We start from the raw sequence: 17,711 nt of genomic DNA, 5'->3' as shown, positions 1-17,711 counted from the left end.
ACACTTATCATTAAAAGGAGGCAGCTGATTTCAAAGCTTCATACCCTCCCTTCCCAGCTCAGCTTTCTATTTGGTTTCCAGAGTAATACGGGTTGCCTGAGAGCTGGGAAAAAAGAAACCTCACGTTCGTTTTTTGTAGTGGGTTTTGAGCTTGTAGCTGCTTATTTCTTAAGCATTAGGAAAAGGGTACCTTACAGCTGGAATGGGAAATTGTAGACTGGAATGTGTAAAAAGGTGATATGAATCTTCAGGCTGCATTAGCTCTAGGAAGACCTCTCAGTTTAAAGAATGATGTTCATCTTCAAGAGAGAGATTAGAAAGCCGGTAGCTGTATTTGCTTGAGGATGCAAGTGAGATTCAGTGATCTGGAAATGGAAGAATGACTCAAAGTGTTTTTTTTTTTCTGATCGAGGCCAGGTGGGAAATAATTTGAGCTTCAAATCCCACAGGATTGCCCTTAACCCCCTTTGTTTGGTTGGTATGGAAACTTCAGCAGAGACTCCTTAGTTCTTCACCTCACTTCCCAAACCTACCACACAGGGCAATAATTAGCAAACAACACCAGGAAAAGACAATGCTCATTCTTTTCAGAAAAATTTCAGTACAGTTTAAAATCTCCAGAAAATCCTAAGAACAAATGCAAAAATAGAATACTACACAGCCACTTATGAAACGCGCTAATATGTACATGCCACCACATAAGGCATTTTGCTGGGAAGACCAGGATAAAAATTGTCTTTGATGGAATTTGTATCAGAAAGAAAAGAGGCGAGCTGCAGAAGAGTTTTGCATAGCACAACCCTATTTTCTGTTTTTTTAAAAAGTGTATGCATGTATGTATGTATGTATGTGTGTTTGTGAATGCATGGGAACATCCATGTGTATTTATCTTCCTTGGGATTCATTTAGCTTCTTGGGTAAAATATCCATCTGTTGTGGAAAATTCTCATAGCTTATGTTTTCTTTTTCTAGGTTTTTATTTTGACATGGGGAGTTGCAGAAAATAGTACAAAGAGGTCCTATGTACCCTTCTCCCAGTGGTTACACTTCGCGTTGACTACAGCACACACCCAGTAGCAATAAATCGACATTGGTGCAGGACGTGTGTAGTGTTGTGTTGTTTCATTGGATATTTAGATTCCTGTAACCACCACTGTACAGAAACTGTAGTACCATTCAGTCCCCTCTGCTGCTGCTCCTTTGTAGTCACACAGACCTCCCTTCCCCTCCAGTCACTGTTCCTAATCCCTGGCAACCACCAATCTGGCATAAAATGTTTGACAACAGTTGAGAATGTTATATAAATAGACCCACTGTGTGTATCCTTTTGAGATTGGCTTTTTTCACTCAACACGTTACCTTGAGATCCATCCAAGTCCTTGGGGCATCAACAGTTCCTTCATTTTTACTGCCAAATAGCTATCTATAGTTGGATAAATCATGGCTTAACCACTCACTTAGGACAGACATTGGTTGGTTGTTTCCAGTCCTTGGCTACTACAAATACAGCTGCTACAAACATTCGTGTCTAGGGCAAGTGTGTGGACCTAAATTTTAATTTCTGTGGGATAAATGCTGAGGAGTGGGTCGTATGGCAAGTGTGTTTAGTTTTTTAAGGAAATGTCAAATTAATTTCTGGAGTGGCTGTGTCATTTTATATCCCCACCAGCAGTATGTGAAATACCCAGTTTCTCTACATCTTCACCAACATTTGGCACTGTCAGTTTTAATTTTAGCTGTTCTAATACATGTATTGTGACATTTCATCTGAGTCTTGCATTTTTCCTAATGACAAATGATGTTGAACACCTTATTGTGTGTTTTTGTTTGCCATCTGTAAATATTTTTGGGTGAAGTAGCTTGTTCAATGTTTGCTGATTTTTAATAGGTTTTAATTTTCTTATTTTTAAGGTTTGAGAATTCTTTGTCCTAGTGATTATCTTTTCTTGTGATTTCATTTATGGAAATTACCTGAGGCTGTGGACAAAGGTGAATTCCTTTCAGAACATTGTTTCTGCCAGGTACCTGGAGTCACAATCAGCTTTGACTCTTCTAAATTAAATTCTTGGGCTTGAGGGATTTTGGTACCTCCAGGTGCTATGAATTTTTCCTGCCAACCCTTATTAGGACCAGCTTCTGGTTCTAAACTTTTTTTTTTTCTTTCCTCTTGTAGGTTTCAAGGCTGGACATAATCCCTAGTCTAGGCAGGTATGGGTATGGGGATAGGATTGGGGGCCTGGTTTATTTCCAATTCCCTCTTATGTTGAGAGTGAATCCTTTGGGATCCCAGCTTTATATGGGGTGGAGTTGGGTGGGGAGAGATCTTTTAAATCTTGGGTAGGCTCTGGGTTTTGTTTTTTGTGCGAATATATTTTTTCCTTAGATAATTTTTTTCTTTTATTATTTTTTTCTTTTTTATTTTTTTTTGATAATTTTTTTCAATCATGAGATTATTGGAGATAAGATTCAACTTTCTTTGTATAGGGGATCCCTGGGTGGCTCAGCGGTTTGGTGCCTGCCTTTGGCCCAGGGCGTGATCCTGGAGTCCCGGGATCGAGTTCCACGTCAGGCTCCCTGCGTGGAGCCTGTGTCTCTCTCTGTCTCTCATGAATGAATAAATAAAATCTTCAATAAAAATTTAAAAAAAACTTTCTTTGTATATGTTTTCAATTTTTAAAATTAATAAAAATGTTAAAATGAAACAAATTTTCAAAATGTGAAATAAAACAAACCTGAAATACTTTTTTAAAGGTAACATTAATGAGAGAACATAGTTACATATCCAACTGTGTGTATTCAAATTTCCTACTTAATAAACAGCTATCAGTAGGGCAATTCTAAGGGATCAGAAATCTTCTTTTGGTAAATGTTTCTATTAAAGAGTAGAGGTGTGGGATGCCTTTGGCTCAGAGCGTGATCCTGGGGTCCTGGGATCAAGTTCCACATCAGGCTCCCCGGAGGGAGCCTGCTTCTCCCTCTGCCTATATCTCTGCCTCTCTCTCTCTCTGAGCCTCTCATGAATAAATAAATAAAATCCTAAAAAAAAAAAAAAGAGTAGAGGCGCACCTGTCTAGCTCAGTCAGTAGAGCATGTGACTCTTGATCTTGGAGTTGTAAGTCTGAGTTGGGTGTAGAGATTACTTAAAAAATAAAATGTTTTAAAAAACGTAAAAAGTAGAAAACACCTGAAGTCTGAGGTCATTCTGTAGAGGAAGAGACAATCTTATGAAGGAGGCAGTCTTACAGAAAAAGGGAGTGTTGCTCTTGTACTGGTGAGCATAGCTACCTACCAAGGAAAAGTATGTATTATTTTCCTCTGGCTGTGGTAACAAATTATCACAAACTTAGTGGCTTAAGACAACACAAATGTCTTATTTTATAGTTCTGGAGGTCGGAAGCCTGAATTGGATCTTACCATGCTGAGAGCAAGCTGTCAGCAGAGCCACGTTCCTTCTGCAGTCTCCAGGAGATAATCAGTTCGCTTGCCTTCCCCAGTTTCTAGAGGCTGCCTATGTTCCTTGGCTTATGGGCTTCTTCTGTCTTCCAAGCCAGCAGTGGGTCTCATCAGATATTCCAGGATAACCTCCCCATCTCAAGGTCAGCTGATTAACATCCTTGATTCTCTCTGCAATTGTAATTCCCCCTTACCATGCAACGAAACATATTCACAGTTCTTGTGAAGGTTAAGACGTGAACATCTTTGGGGAGGGGCATTATCCTGCCTAGCTTAGAGGGAGAAGCTTTTAGGTCATTTGGTCTAATTAAGACAGTGAATGCTTTTACAATTACCTGCAGATCTGTGAAGCAAAACACACAGAAATAAATATACAGCTAATGAATTATTATAAGGCAAATACTACTGTAAATCTTCCCTAGGTCTGGAAGCGAAACTTTGACAGCTCCCCTGTTGAAGTATCTGTGTGCCCTGTCCCCATCCCCATCGGTACTTTCAAAGTTACATAAATGTGGTAGACACAACACTCCATAAATTAATTTTTGTGCATCTTACAAGGGTTTCAAACCCTAGACATTTGTAGGATCTCAAAATTATGAAAATGGAATGAACTTCATACCTTGAAACTTGTGCAAAATTAACTGTGGTAGGAAAGGGGTTGCCTCATGTACAGAAACAGTGGGATTGGATGAAAAGCATTAAAGGGAGTATAAAATCTTTCTTTTCCCTTCCTTGGCTCTGGTCCAGTTTCTTTTCTTTACATACAATTTCTTCTCAAAGAAGGAGCTGAGGCTGTGAAACTATGTTTTCCGTCTGAGGCTCTCTTTCCTTTAAATATGATGCTCCAGATCTCGACCTGGGGGCCCGGAAGCATCAATCAATTTATATGGGGGCCATATAAATCATTAGGACAGAGTGCTATCAAGCTGTCTGCAGGACCTGAGCTAATGCATCCTGCAAAGCTCTTTATATAACAATAATACTAATAATAATAGAATTAAGCTATATATGTAATTGAATGATTCTGGGAATAAAATAGTCATTGAGGCAATTTCTGGGGGGCAATGAGAGCATTATGTTTCATATTTGAGCTACTGAAGTAAGTCAACACTTGGGAAATCACAAACCAGATTTGCATGGAGTTTTACTGAGTCTCATCATCCTTATTAATATGGTATTACATTTACAAAATTACCAAATCCTAGCCCCAAAATGTTTTAATACTGTGTTTTTGATCCCTGTATCAGACAGCTGGGATGCCACGTGTTGAGGCCTTGCCAAGTTGGGAAATTATACATTTGATGATTATGAAATTGGTCTTGATTGATTTAATCACTGTAATCATTGGCATTGTGCAGATATGCAACCGGGAAGTTTTCATTCCAACAATTACGCACGATGAAGTCACGTTATGTGGGAAGCTCATCCCTGTGTTTATTTCTGTCTAAATGGGAAGAAGGATGAAGAGAGAGCAAGGCATGATCCAGGGTATGGAACTGCCGGGTGAACCCGCATTATGCAGCCAGGGAAGACGGGTCAAGTAATGAGCTTAATTCAGTCCCTGTGGTATACCTGGTTTCCTCTGGATTTGGCCAGGGCAAAGAAGTTGTATCTAATTAAATAGATAAACTTAAGTCATTATCCCTCAAGAGGATTAACAGGCAGAGTATCTGGCATGTGGTAGGAACTCCATAGATTTTAGTTTCTTTCCCCATGACATCTTTTAAGGGGGTGGAGGGTGGTGTGGAGTGATGGGGCTATTCTTTCTTTATAACTACCCCTCACCCTAAATGCCCTAGTGGTGGGCCGGAGGGAAGCCGGAGTACCTTCCTCCCTCCTAGTTCTATGGATTAATTCAAGTTGCTGACCAAACAAAGGAGTGTCTCCTCATTGGGAATTAGGGGAGCTGGTCAGTTTGGGGGGAGGGTCGTGAATAGAGCCAGCAGAGCCTAAAGCATTCTCATCATTATTGTATCTCAGGACTCTGACTAGGGAAGGAGTATGATGCAGGTTGGAAAATCCACTCAGTTTCACAGAATTCTGGATCATGAAGTGGAAGGAGGTGGTGTGTGGGAGTGTAGAAGTGACAAAGAAGAGAGAAGGATCTGAGGAGAAGTTTGGTTTAAGCTCCTGTCCAAGTGAAGAATAGTGGGAAAAGACACACTGTCCACTGCTGCCACACGCAGAACCAAAGCATGGAAGGAGGAAGGAGGGGGGATCCCTGGGTGGCTCAGTGGTTTGGCGCCTGCCTTTGGCCCAGGGCGTGATCCTGGAGACCCAGGATCGAGTCCCACTTCGGGCTCCCGGCATGGAGCCTGCTTCTCCCTCCTCCTGTGGCTCTGCCTCTCTCTCTCTCTCTGTGTCTATCATAAATCAATCAATCAATCAATCAATCAATCAATCAATCTTTAAAAAAAGGAAGGAGGAAGGAGGACTTTGGAGACCATGAGCTCCAAGCCCTTCATTCTGCTGGTGAAGAATTGGGACCTGGTGAGGGTGACCATGATCATGTGGCTAGTGAGAAGGCAAATGGCCCCCGCAATGCAGGCTTCATGCTGTGTCCTGTGCAGACATCCCAGGTGGGTGGCTCGCTTCACTTAAAAATCCATTTATAACATAATTGGCCCCTCTTCTAACTGGGCTCAAGCTTCCATTAGGGCAGAAGTTACTGGAGGAATATAACAAATATATTAGTTGTTTTCCTGTGAGATAATATACTCTCTGGTTTAATCGTCCAGATAGCCTTGTATGGTAACTATGTTCATTCACTGTTGTCTTTTATGGGTGAGGAGATTGAGGTTTAAGAGATGTTATGTGATTTAGAGATTAAATGGGTGGGACTAGAGCCCAGGTCCTTAGATACTAGACCTGGGGCCACCCATCTCGGGTGGAAGACCCCAATCCTGCCACAGGCACTGAACTTATGTCCATCACACCATGGTCCCTCTGCATCAAAGGCAGATTTCAGTTGCCTTGCATGCATCTGACAAGGATTTTGAGGCCTATTCTGCCTGGGGGAACATCTTTGGGGTATTTTTAGCATCTGCTCCTGATGGTGTGGCTCCCTGATAAGGACAAGCACCATCTACACCCAGCCTCCAGCCAGAGGACTCATGGATCAGAACCTCATTCTGTAACAAATCACCGTGGTTTCCACTGTAAGGAGAATGGTTCTCAGCTGGGGCAATTGTGCTGCCAGGGACATTTGGCAATGTCCAGAGACATTTTTCATGTCCACATGAATAACATCCAGTGTATTGAGATTGGAAGAGAGACTGGTGAGACACTGTGGGTGCCTATTTAAAGAACAGTAGGGCAGGAAGAAGGGAGGAAATTTTGAAGTCAAGAGATATTGTACTGATTTTCAGTAAGGGCCAAAAAGAGTACATTTTCATTGAGCTTCTGGTGTTTTTGAATAGTGGTTAAGAGCTCGTACTCTGTGCTCAGACAGCCTGGGTTTGAATTCTGGGATTACCATCAACTGACTGTGATCTTAGGCAAACTGCTGTAGCTTCTCAAAGCCTCAGTTTCCCCATCTGAAAATGGGGGCCGTGATCATACTCACGTCATTGTGCTAGTGTGACAGAGTTCCAGAACAGTGCCTGGAGCATGATCAGGGCTAGCTGTGACCATCTTGTTGCTATTATTGTTTTGGAAATAGTTGTTGGGCAAAATACTAAAATAGGCTACTAAGGGGATGATCCACAGAGACTTAGAAGCAGCAGCAAAGACCATTAGTGAAGATGGTGTTCATCATAGTTAATAACAGGTTCAATACAGACTCCTTCCATTCAGAGTGGACGCTGGCCATGGCGATGATGTGGGCTCATCGGCAACAAGCCTGCCTAACGTCACTGCTTTATTAGCCTGAGAGACTCAGATTAGGTAGGTCGGAGGACATGTGGCATTCGGGTTCAGCAAGTCACCAACAAGCACTTTGAAAATAGCCCCATGCACAAGGTGAAAACATATGCACTGATACAGGGATGACTGAGCTGGTTATGACAGGCTGAGTGCCTACCTGGCAGGAACTGGCAGCCTGCTGTGTCTTTTTCCTATTACTGGGCCTTTCAACATTTTAATCACTAGTTTAGAATGTATATTTTGTGAATTTATTTTTGGCAGCATTATTTTTCTCCCTATGCATTGTTAAGAGAAAGCTCAGGATACAAAAGATGAAAGCAGTGCTTCTCTGATTGAAAGGCTGAGGGACACTGGAGACACTTCATTTCCTGAAGCAGCTGTAGAAAGCTTGAGGACTCTGAGCTAGATGGAATCACAGAGTCCACTCTTATGAGGAGATTTGCAGATCAGAATGCATGAAGGCAGTGACCCTGCTGGGCTGGCTCAGAGCCCTGGGGCCAAAGCCAGAGGGAACAGTATGGTAAACTGCCTAAGAACTTGGCCTTTGAAATCAGCAAATGTAGGTATGACTTGGAACAAGGTAATTAACTGCCAAGTCTCAGTTCTTCCATTCTAAAATGAGGATGGTGATTGTACCTACCTCACAGAGTATTTGTGAGATTCAAAATGAAATAATAATGAACACAAAGCTTTTGACATATTATTGTTAAAATGACATGTTTCAGAGTATAGATAAAATTCTGTGTTTGAATCCTACCAAGATATGCAGAAATGCAGGAATGGAGTTCATCAGCAGTCCATGTACAAAAGAAAAAGAAGGCATGTTAGTTGATGGTGAAACTCAGTGTAGCAGTCAACCACCCAATACCCAGCCACCAAAAAAGCACAAATGCCATCTTAAACTGTATAGTTTCAATAAGATTTCCATCTCACTTGCTCCTGGACAGTTAACCCCTCCCATCCTGGGAGTCACACTTTGATAGGGATATAGGAGAGTTGGGCCACTCACAGAAGGTTGGTGAAGGCCCCATGTAGGACCCACAATGCTTGAGGAACAGTTGGATGAATCATGATGTTTACATCAGAGAAGAGAAATCTTAGAAACACAGGATCAAAGTCAGCAGATATGTGGGTGGGCCTCGAATTTTGTAGTAACTCAAAGAAATAGGATGTGGAAGCTTTAATGGAGTAGATTTAAGCTCCATATCATAAAGAACTCTTCAGAAACAAGTTCTTTGTTCAGCAGTATAATGAACTACTTCAGGAGGTAATAAGTTCCCTGTCATTGGATGTGTGCATAATGTGACAGGGGATATGACAGAAGGAGCTCATGGGTGGTTGGGCTGGGTGATTCTTAAAAGTCCTCTCAACCTTATAAATGCTCTATTTTCTTAATATTTTATGAAATGCTGAATAATGCCTTTATTTTATGGGTGGAGACAGGGATAAGATCTCTTTATAGGAAACATGTGTTAATGTGAATCCTAGGCCAGTACCCAAGCTAGATGCAGGCTTGTTCATCTGCTGAGGGATACAGGCACATCTCAGCTCTTTGACTGTCTTAGACACAAATTGGTGAATTAAGTAATGTAAGGAGAAGAAGGAAGATAAGAAGGAAGGGAAGGAGGGAGAGAAGGAGGCGTCTATCAAAATATAGTCACTTGATCTGAATAGACATTTCTTCAAATAAGATACTCAAATAGCCAATTAGCACATGAAAAGATGCTCAACATCATTATTCATCAGGGAAATGGAAATCAAAACTACAATGAGATACCACTTCACACCCACCAGAATGGCCACATCACACAGACAGATGATAACCAATGTTGAGTAGGCTGTGGAGAAATTGGAACGCCCATACACTGCTGGTGGGGATGTAAAATGCTGCATGAGCTGTGGAAAATGGTTTGGCAGGTCCTCAAAAGTTACCATATGATCCAGCAATTCCATTTCTAGGTATATACTCAAAAAAATAAAAACATATGTGAGTGCAGGGTGATGGATGAAAGTGTTGAATCACTGTATTGTACACCTGAAACTAATATAACATTGTATGTTAACTGGAATTAAAATAAAAACTTAAAAAATGCCTATGTCCACACAAAAACTTGTACAAGAATGTTCACAGCAGCATTATGTATTATAAAGATTTTATTTTGATAAGTACTTTCATGCCCAGTGTGAAGCCCAATGTGGGGCTTGAACTCATGACCCTGAGATCAAGACCTGAGCCAAAATCAGACGTTCAACCGACTGAGCCACCCAGGGCACCCCAGCATTATGTATAATAGCCGGGAAATGGAAACAACTCAAAGACCTGTGGACTGCTGAATGGTCTACTCATGCAAAGCAAGATCATTTGACAGTCAAAGGGAATGAGGTATTGACATGCGCTACAGCATGTAACTTTGAGAAGTCACAGCACACACAGTGCATATGCTAAAAACCTTCAAACCATGATACTAAGTGAAGGAAGCTAATCACAAAAGATGACATATTACATGATCCTATTGATACAAAGTGTCCAGAATAAGCCAATCTATAATATAGGACATAAAGGAGGTAAGTAATTGCCAGGGGCTGGAAAGAAGGAAAGATAAGTAGTGACTACTAATGGGTATGCAGTTTTTTGAGGGGGGTGGTAGTGATGAAAATATTCTAAACTTGATTGTGCTAATGGTTGTACAACTCAGAATATACTAAAAGCCATCAAATTGTATATATTACACTGGTGAATTATATGGTAAGTGAATTATAGCTCAATAAAGCTGTTGTATATTTTCCCCAAATGTGTGTGTGTGTGTGTGTGTGTATATATATATATATATATATATATATATATATATATTCATAAACGCCTTCTAGTTTTGATAAAAAAAATTTGATGGTAGGTAATAGTGAGGTCCAGCCACTGGCACATCAGTGGAGGAAGGGTAGCTATTGCTCCTGTTGAAAGGCTGACCTAATGTTTTGGTGGATTCTAGAAACATCTTTGAAATCCTAATTATTCAGTGTGTAAATGTCCTGAGAACAAAAGTCTCAGGAAATAGTTAGAAGTGTTTATTCAACTGCATACAGAGCTTCCCTGCCCATCCGAAGATATAGCTTAAAGCTGTTTAGTCAACAGTGGATTTTGGGTAACCAGCCTAAGGTCAGTCAAAACTTGATAGATAAGTGGATAACCTACTTGGTCAGGGCTGCCTGTTTATTCTGAAGTGAACCTGAGAAGAAAAAGCAGGCTTGTTGCTCGGCTTGGTGAGCTTGAGAACTGGAACTTCTCTGCAATTGCCAGAGAGACGATTTGATATCCCAGAATAAGTAAGAAAACCCGTTCAACTGAAAAATCTTTAAAAACAACTGCATTGCCCAAATATGAATCTAATATGAAAGTGTCATTTTCCTTCTATAAGTCTCTGTTTGCCAGGTTAGTATATTGCAGTCTCACAACTATTTTTGTTAAAATGAAGGTTACCTCCTGAATGGTTTTAGGCTCATCTTATAACTTCTCTGAGCCTGAATTTCCTCATTTTCAATCAGAGAGTGCTTTCAAATTTTAAAATTACATACCTCACTGAAAACACTACTTTTATTCATGCACACATGCACATACCTCATAGGAACATATAAATAGGTAACATTTTAAACTACTGGTTTGGAATCAAACTCTTATTTGTACCAGAGATCTCTAAAGGTAAAAGCTAGTTGATATATGAAAAACCCACAGCTAATATCATACTCAATGGGGAAAAACTGAGAGCTTTCCTTCTAAGGTCAGGAACATGACAGGGATGTCCACTCTCACCACTTTTATTCAACAGAGTATTGGAAGTCCTAGCCATAGCAATCAGACAAGAAAAAGAAATAAGAAGCATCATATTGGTAAAGAAGTTAAACTGTCACTATTTGCAAGTAATATGATACTATACATAGAAAATCCTAAAGACTCCACCAAAAAACTGCTAGAAATAATAAATTCAGTTAAGTGTCAGGATAAAAAATTAATACCCAGATATCAGTAGTATTTTTATATGCTAACAATGAAGTAGAAGAAAGAGAAATTTTAAAAACAACACCAATTGCACCTGAAAGAATAAAACACCTAGGAATAAATTTAACCAGATCGAGAGGTGAAAGACCTGTACTCTGAAAACTAGAAAACATTGATGGAAGAAATTGAAGATGACACAAATGTGAAGATATCCCATGCTCACGGATTGGAAAAATGAATATTGTTAAAATGTCCTTTTACCCAAAGCAATCTATAGATTCAATATGATCCCTATCAAAATACTAATAGCATTTTTCACAAAACTAGAACAAATAATACTAAAATTTGTATGGAACCACAAAAGACACTGAATAGCAAAAATAATCTTGAGAAAGAAGAATAAAGCTCAAAGTGTCACAATCTCAGATTTCAAGATACGCAACAAAGGTGTATTTTTATTTTATTTTATTTATTTATTCATGAGAGACACAGGGAGAGAGAGAGAGAGAGAGAGAGAGAGGCAGAGACACAGGCAGAGGGAGAAGCAGGCTCCACGCAGGGAGCCCAACATGGGACTTGATTCTGGGTCTCCAGGATCACGCCCTGGGCTGAAGGTGGCGCTAAACTGCTGGGCTCCCCCCCGCCCCCCCGGGGGGGGTGCTGCCCCAACAAAGGTGTATTAATCAAAACATATTAGTACTGGCACAAAAAAATATATAGCTCAATGGATCAGAAAAGAGACCCCAGATATAAACCCAAAGAAGGCAATAATATAGGGAAAAAACAGTGTCTTCAATAAATAATGCTGGGAAACTAGACAGCTTCTAGCTGCCCATGAAACTGGACACTATAATTAAATGAAGTTAGGTATCTGCCACCATATACAAAATTAAACTCAAAATGGATTAAAGACCTAAATGTGAGACCTGAAACCATAAAAATCCTAGAAGAGAGCACAGGCAATAATTTCTCTGACATTGGCCAAAGCAACATTTTTCTAGATATATCTTGTAAGGTAAGGGAATGAAAAGCAAAAATAAACTATTGGCATCAATATAAAAAGCTTTTGCACAGCAAGGGAAACCATCAATAAAACAAAAGGACAATCTACTGAATGGGAGAAGATGTTTGTAAATTATATATCCAGTAAAGAGTTAATATCCAAAATATAAAAAGAACTTATACAACTCCACATCAACCCCCCTCCCAATACTCTGATTAAGAAATGGACACAGACATTTTTTCAAAGAAGACATTCAGATGGTCAACAGACACATGGAGAGATGCTCAGATCAGTCATCATCAGGGAAATGCAGATCAAAACCACTATGAGATATTACCTTAAGCTTGTCAGAATGGCTAAAATTAAAAAGACAAGAAATAATAAATGTTGGTAAGAATTTGGAGAAAAAGGAACCCTTGTGTACTGTTGGTAGAAATGTAAACTGGTACAGCCACGGTGCAAAGCAGTATTAAGTTTCCTCAAAAAATTAAAAATAGAAATAACCATATGATCCAATAACTCCACTATTGGGTAAAATTTATCCAAAGAAAATGAAAACAGCAATTCAAAAAGATATATGCATTCCTATGTTTATTACAGCATTATTTACAATAGCCAAGGTATGGAAGCAACTTATGTATCCATCCATAGAGGAATGGATAAGGAAAATATCACACACACAGACACACACACAAGTGTTATGTAGCCATAAAAATGAATAAGATTGTGCCATTTGAGACAATATGGTTGGACCCAGAGGGTATTACGCTAAGTGAAATGAGTCAGACTGAGAAAGAAAAATGCCATATACTTCCACTTATAAATGGGATCTAAAAAAAATGAATGAATAACATAAAGCATGATCAGAACTATAAATACAGAGAATACACTGGTGGTTGCCAGAGGGGAGGGGAAGGGGTTGTGCAAAATGGGAGAAGTGGAAGGGAGATACAAGCCTCCAGTTATGAAATGAGTAAGTCAGGGGAATAAGGAGCAGAGCACAAGGAGTACAGTCAATGATACTACAATCCTGTTGTGTGGTGAAAGATGGTGGCTATACTTGTAAACATAGTATAACGTATAAATTGTCAAATCACTTTATCAAACACCTGTCAAATCACTAAGCTGTACACCTGAAATTAATGTAACATTGTGTGTCAACCATACAAAAAAAAAAAACCAAACAACCCAATCCAATTGGCTCAGCAAAAATGCCATGAAAAAAAAATGTCCCCTTCCCTCCCCAGCCCCTAGGGTCTTCATATACCAGAAAGCAGTGTCTGAAATTCCACGTTCCAAGATCTGTTATTTAGGAGTAAGTCTGATCCATGTTTCGTCACTGAAACTGCCTGGTGAATGACTAAAGCATGCACGCTGTGATCAACTGCTCTGGGTTCAAATCCTAAACTCCACATAGCTCTAAGGCCATGGGTGGGCTATTTTAATCACTCCATCTTTCAGTATTCTCATTCAGTATTCTCATTCATGCTAGCATTTGTAACTTCCTCACAGAGTTTTTATAAGAATTGAATAGGATGGCACATATCATTCTCAATAAATGTTCAGTATTATTTCTTTGGTGGGGGAGAATTTCAGAGCAACATGAGCATCTCAGCCCTGATCAGGATGGAAAGGCTGATGAATGTTGACATAAGCCTCACCTTCTAGATGCATTCGCTTAGGTCTGAGGGCACCCTACTGAGATTTTACACTTTCCGATAAAGCTTTAATAAGGTTTTCTCTACTTTGCAAATTAGTTCTTCCCATCCCCAAATCCCTTCTATAATTGACCTCTTGACATTTTCTGTTGTTCCTTATGGAACAATTAGAAACAATGGGCTTGGTGTTCCTCTTTCAGAGGTCATGCATCTTATTTATTGTTGCTCAGAACCCCACTCTGCTCCATTCCTCCTGAATCTATATCTGGATGACTCCAAAACCATGGAAGGAACCTGCAATAATGAGCTAGTTATTTGCAAAGCTATAGATTTTATTTATTTATTTAGCTGGTTTCTTAGCCCTAATATGACATTCTTTCTCCTGTTTTTTTTAAAGATTTATTTTTTTAAGATTTTTAAAATTTATTCATGAGACACACACACACACACAGATCGAGAGAGAGAGAGAGAGAGAGAGAGAGGCAGAGACATGCAGGGAGCCCGATGTGGGATTCGATCCTGGGACTCCAGGATCACACCCTGGGCCGAAGGCAGGCGCTAAACCCCTGAGCCACCCAGGGATCCCAAGATTTATTTATTTTAGAGAGAGCATGCATAAGTGAGTAAGTGAACATGGGGGGAGGGGCGAGGAGAAGGAGAATCTCAAGCAGACTCCCCACTAAGTGCAGAGCCGCACATGGGGCTTGATCTTACCACCCTGAGATCACAACCTAAGCTGAAACCAAGAGTTGGACACTTAACTAACTGTGTTACCCAGGCACCCCTCTTTTTCCTGTTTTTAAAAGTCATACTGAACATGGGAGGGACCATACCCCTGCCCAGGTCACATCACCACATACATACCCAGGCAGAAATGTGTTTTCTGCAAAGTGGGCACAAGGAGTTTCCCATTTTGAAAATATTTTGATGAGATTAATGTGAATTGGATCTTTTCTGTAACCAACTATCTGGTGTTTGAAAAAAAAAAAAAGACTCATGTAGGTTGATGGGAAGTCTCCAGTTCTTTGCTGGGGAAGGAAGAGGCCAGTTCTTAAGACCTCCTGCGTACCAGGTTATGACCCAGAGTCAAAGAAATGGTCTGTCATCCATATGACTAGTTTTAATTTGCACAATGACAAGCATCGTTTGAGTATTGGAAGCAAGTTGGTAGTGTAGCATGGTGATTAAAAGCATAGATTTTAAAACTGTCAGATTTTAAAACTTGGTCACTCACAAATCTCTTAGCTACACTTTCCTCCATTTGCATGATGGGAATATAAAGACATCCCTCGTAGAAATTAAATGAAATTAGTTATCTGGCATCCTAAGAACTCAATAAATGGCAGTAAGTATTAATATTGCTGCTGGTGGGTCAATGACTGTGTTTCTTACCACTAAATACTGGAGGTAGGAGCACAAGAGGGAGAGGACTAGCCCACAAGAAACTATATTTCCAGGTAAAATCCTCCTTCTGGGATGCATCAGAGAATCCCATCCTAGATAGATTCCCGGCCTTGACTATTTAATGCAATCCAAAACTCTTGCTTTTCCCCAGTGTCAGCATTGTTAATCCTACAGCCACTGAGAAGCTGATAAGAATCTTAATAGACACCATGAATTACTTTGAATTACTCTCTCATTGATTTTGCCCAGATTCAGAAATGTACTAATCAAGGAAAACACTTCCTAGTTTACCTCCTGGAGCAATCTGAGTTGAGGCTATGGTAGTGGGAATCTGTATACCTGTATTTCTTGGACACCTGTACACCTTTTAGATGTCACCAATAGTGAGCAAAATGAGGATGTGTGGTCATCTTTAATGTGACCCAACAACATAATGTTTTACAAATATATGCAGTTTTATACAAATGGATTTAAAAAACTAGAATTGCAAACTTCCCCAGTATGAATAGAAGATCATGGGCTAAGCTGTGGGTTTTGTCCTTTTCCAGTCTTGTCACAGCCACAGGAGCAACTACGGCTTGAGACTTAGAGAAGCAGCTGCCACCTCGCACACCTGTAAGGTAGAGGGTGAATGCGGAGAGATGGGAGTGCACAGGAGCACCTGTCTGTGCACAGGCACATATTGGGTACAGGCAAGGGTTCTGTGGACTCATGGAGACTAGCTGCTGACCTCTCCCCCTTCCTTCAGCTGTCTCCCTGCCCCCATGACTAGCTGGCTGGGACCAGGAAACATCCTTTCTCAGGCACCCTGAATGACCACATTCATTCATTGTCCTCGGCTTCTATCTCAAATTCCTCTGCTTTGCTTCTCTGTGGGATAACTTTCTCCACCTCTGTATGAGATACAGAAACAGGGGTGGGTCTGAAATAGTTGAAATTCTTTTTCCTTTGCCACTAATTCTATTCTCTTCCATTTGAACAAAAGGGTGTAGAATTTGGATGGAAACCAACAGGGTTATAAAGTATTTTATCTTTGGATAAAGCTTTCAATGGCTGCTTTCTGTGTCCTGAGAGAGAAGAGCTGTCTCGTGAGTAAGTAGAAAGCACTTATCAACCCAAACAAATATTTCCCCAGCTTTCCCTTCCCCGTGGAGCCACGTTGGAATCTAAAATGAAAACAGTCAGCATAAATGCCTGCTGACCCTACACCCTCTTCCTCTGCTAAAGCAGAAGGAATTCTGAATTTAGGAAGGAAGGGGATGAGGCTCAGAAAGACAAAGTATGAGATGCAGTGAAGAAAGGGCTTTCTCTCCCCACATCTAGGGGTCATTTCCTCGCCTGTGGCCCCAGGCCAGCCAGTGGGGCCCTTCCTGAGCTTGCTCTGCCTGCAGAACTGGTCATCTGAATCTGTACTGAGGAGGCTCATGTTCTCCCAGGCAGCATCCAGTTCCAGTTTAGACTTGTGTCACCTGCAACTTGGTATGTTTGGCTTAAGTGGATAATACTATAGACTCTGCAGCCATGTTACCTAGAGTCTCATCCCTTCATCCCTGCTTCCACCACTTGCTAACTGTGCAACCTTGGGCAAGTTACTTAACCTCTCTGTGCCACAGCTTTGTCATCTGTAAAACAGAGGTTATGGCAGCAACCACTTCCTAAGGTTGTTGTGAGGATTCAATGAGGTAACACCTGTAAAATGCTTAGAAGGCTTTCCGGCTTCTAGTAAGTCCTCAATAAATACTAATTATTGTTCTTGAAACTCCAGGTAGCGTAGAGAGGATGCAGCTTACCTTGTCCCTTGGCATTACTGAAGCATAGAGTTTGCTCTAGACGTGACTTCTGTGGCTGGGCCTCTACCCTTTGACTTATGAGGAATGAACCTATTAAAAAAAACCCTAATCCAGAGTGTTTGCCTCAGTATCAACCTCCCAAAGATTAATAAGGTCTTAGCAAAATCTTTGTCTTTTAAAAGATTCCCTTCTTTCTTTCCTTCTTTCTCCTTTCCTCTTTTGTTCTTTCTTTCCTTCTTTCTCTCTTTTAGTGACAAAAGAAAAACATTTGTGTTAAAAATTCACATTATTCTAAAGTATAGAAAGTGAAAACCAAAAGCATTTCTCCACAAAGCCCTCTTTCCAAAGACTGTTAATGATTACTGGCTTTGTAACAAAAAGAAATAAATGAATAGAAATGAAATAAAATAAAATGGATAATAATTTTGTTTGGTTGTTGCTACTCCAAGATCCAAATTCTTTTAGTTTTGCTTTCTCTTCATGCAGAATGAATTATTCAGTGGTTATGTGACTAACATCACCAATTCGAATGACACTAATTTAGCAAA

At 40.3% G+C, this 17,711-nt stretch overlaps 1 protein-coding gene and 1 long non-coding RNA gene across 5 annotated transcripts in view; one reads left to right on the top strand and one right to left on the bottom strand.

The window, feature by feature from the left end:
- The window catches only part of LOC121499536, a 51,568-nt gene extending 49,692 nt beyond the window's left edge, over positions 1 to 1,876 (top strand). For both annotated transcript variants that reach the window (XR_005990166.1, XR_005990167.1), the window contains exon 3: positions 973 to 1,876. This is a non-coding gene — a long non-coding RNA (uncharacterized LOC121499536). The remainder of the gene's footprint in view (positions 1 to 972) is intronic.
- The window catches only part of RIPOR2 (RHO family interacting cell polarization regulator 2), a 220,819-nt gene that overhangs the window by 141,714 nt on the left and 61,394 nt on the right, over positions 1 to 17,711 (bottom strand). The gene's annotated exons all lie outside the window — the stretch shown is intronic.

Source organism: Vulpes lagopus, chromosome 10 (genome assembly GCF_018345385.1).
Source record: "Vulpes lagopus strain Blue_001 chromosome 10, ASM1834538v1, whole genome shotgun sequence".
Taxonomy (NCBI): domain Eukaryota; kingdom Metazoa; phylum Chordata; class Mammalia; order Carnivora; family Canidae; genus Vulpes; species Vulpes lagopus.
The sequence above is the reverse complement of the archived record's forward strand: the minus strand, read 5'-3'. Positions and strand labels throughout refer to the sequence as shown.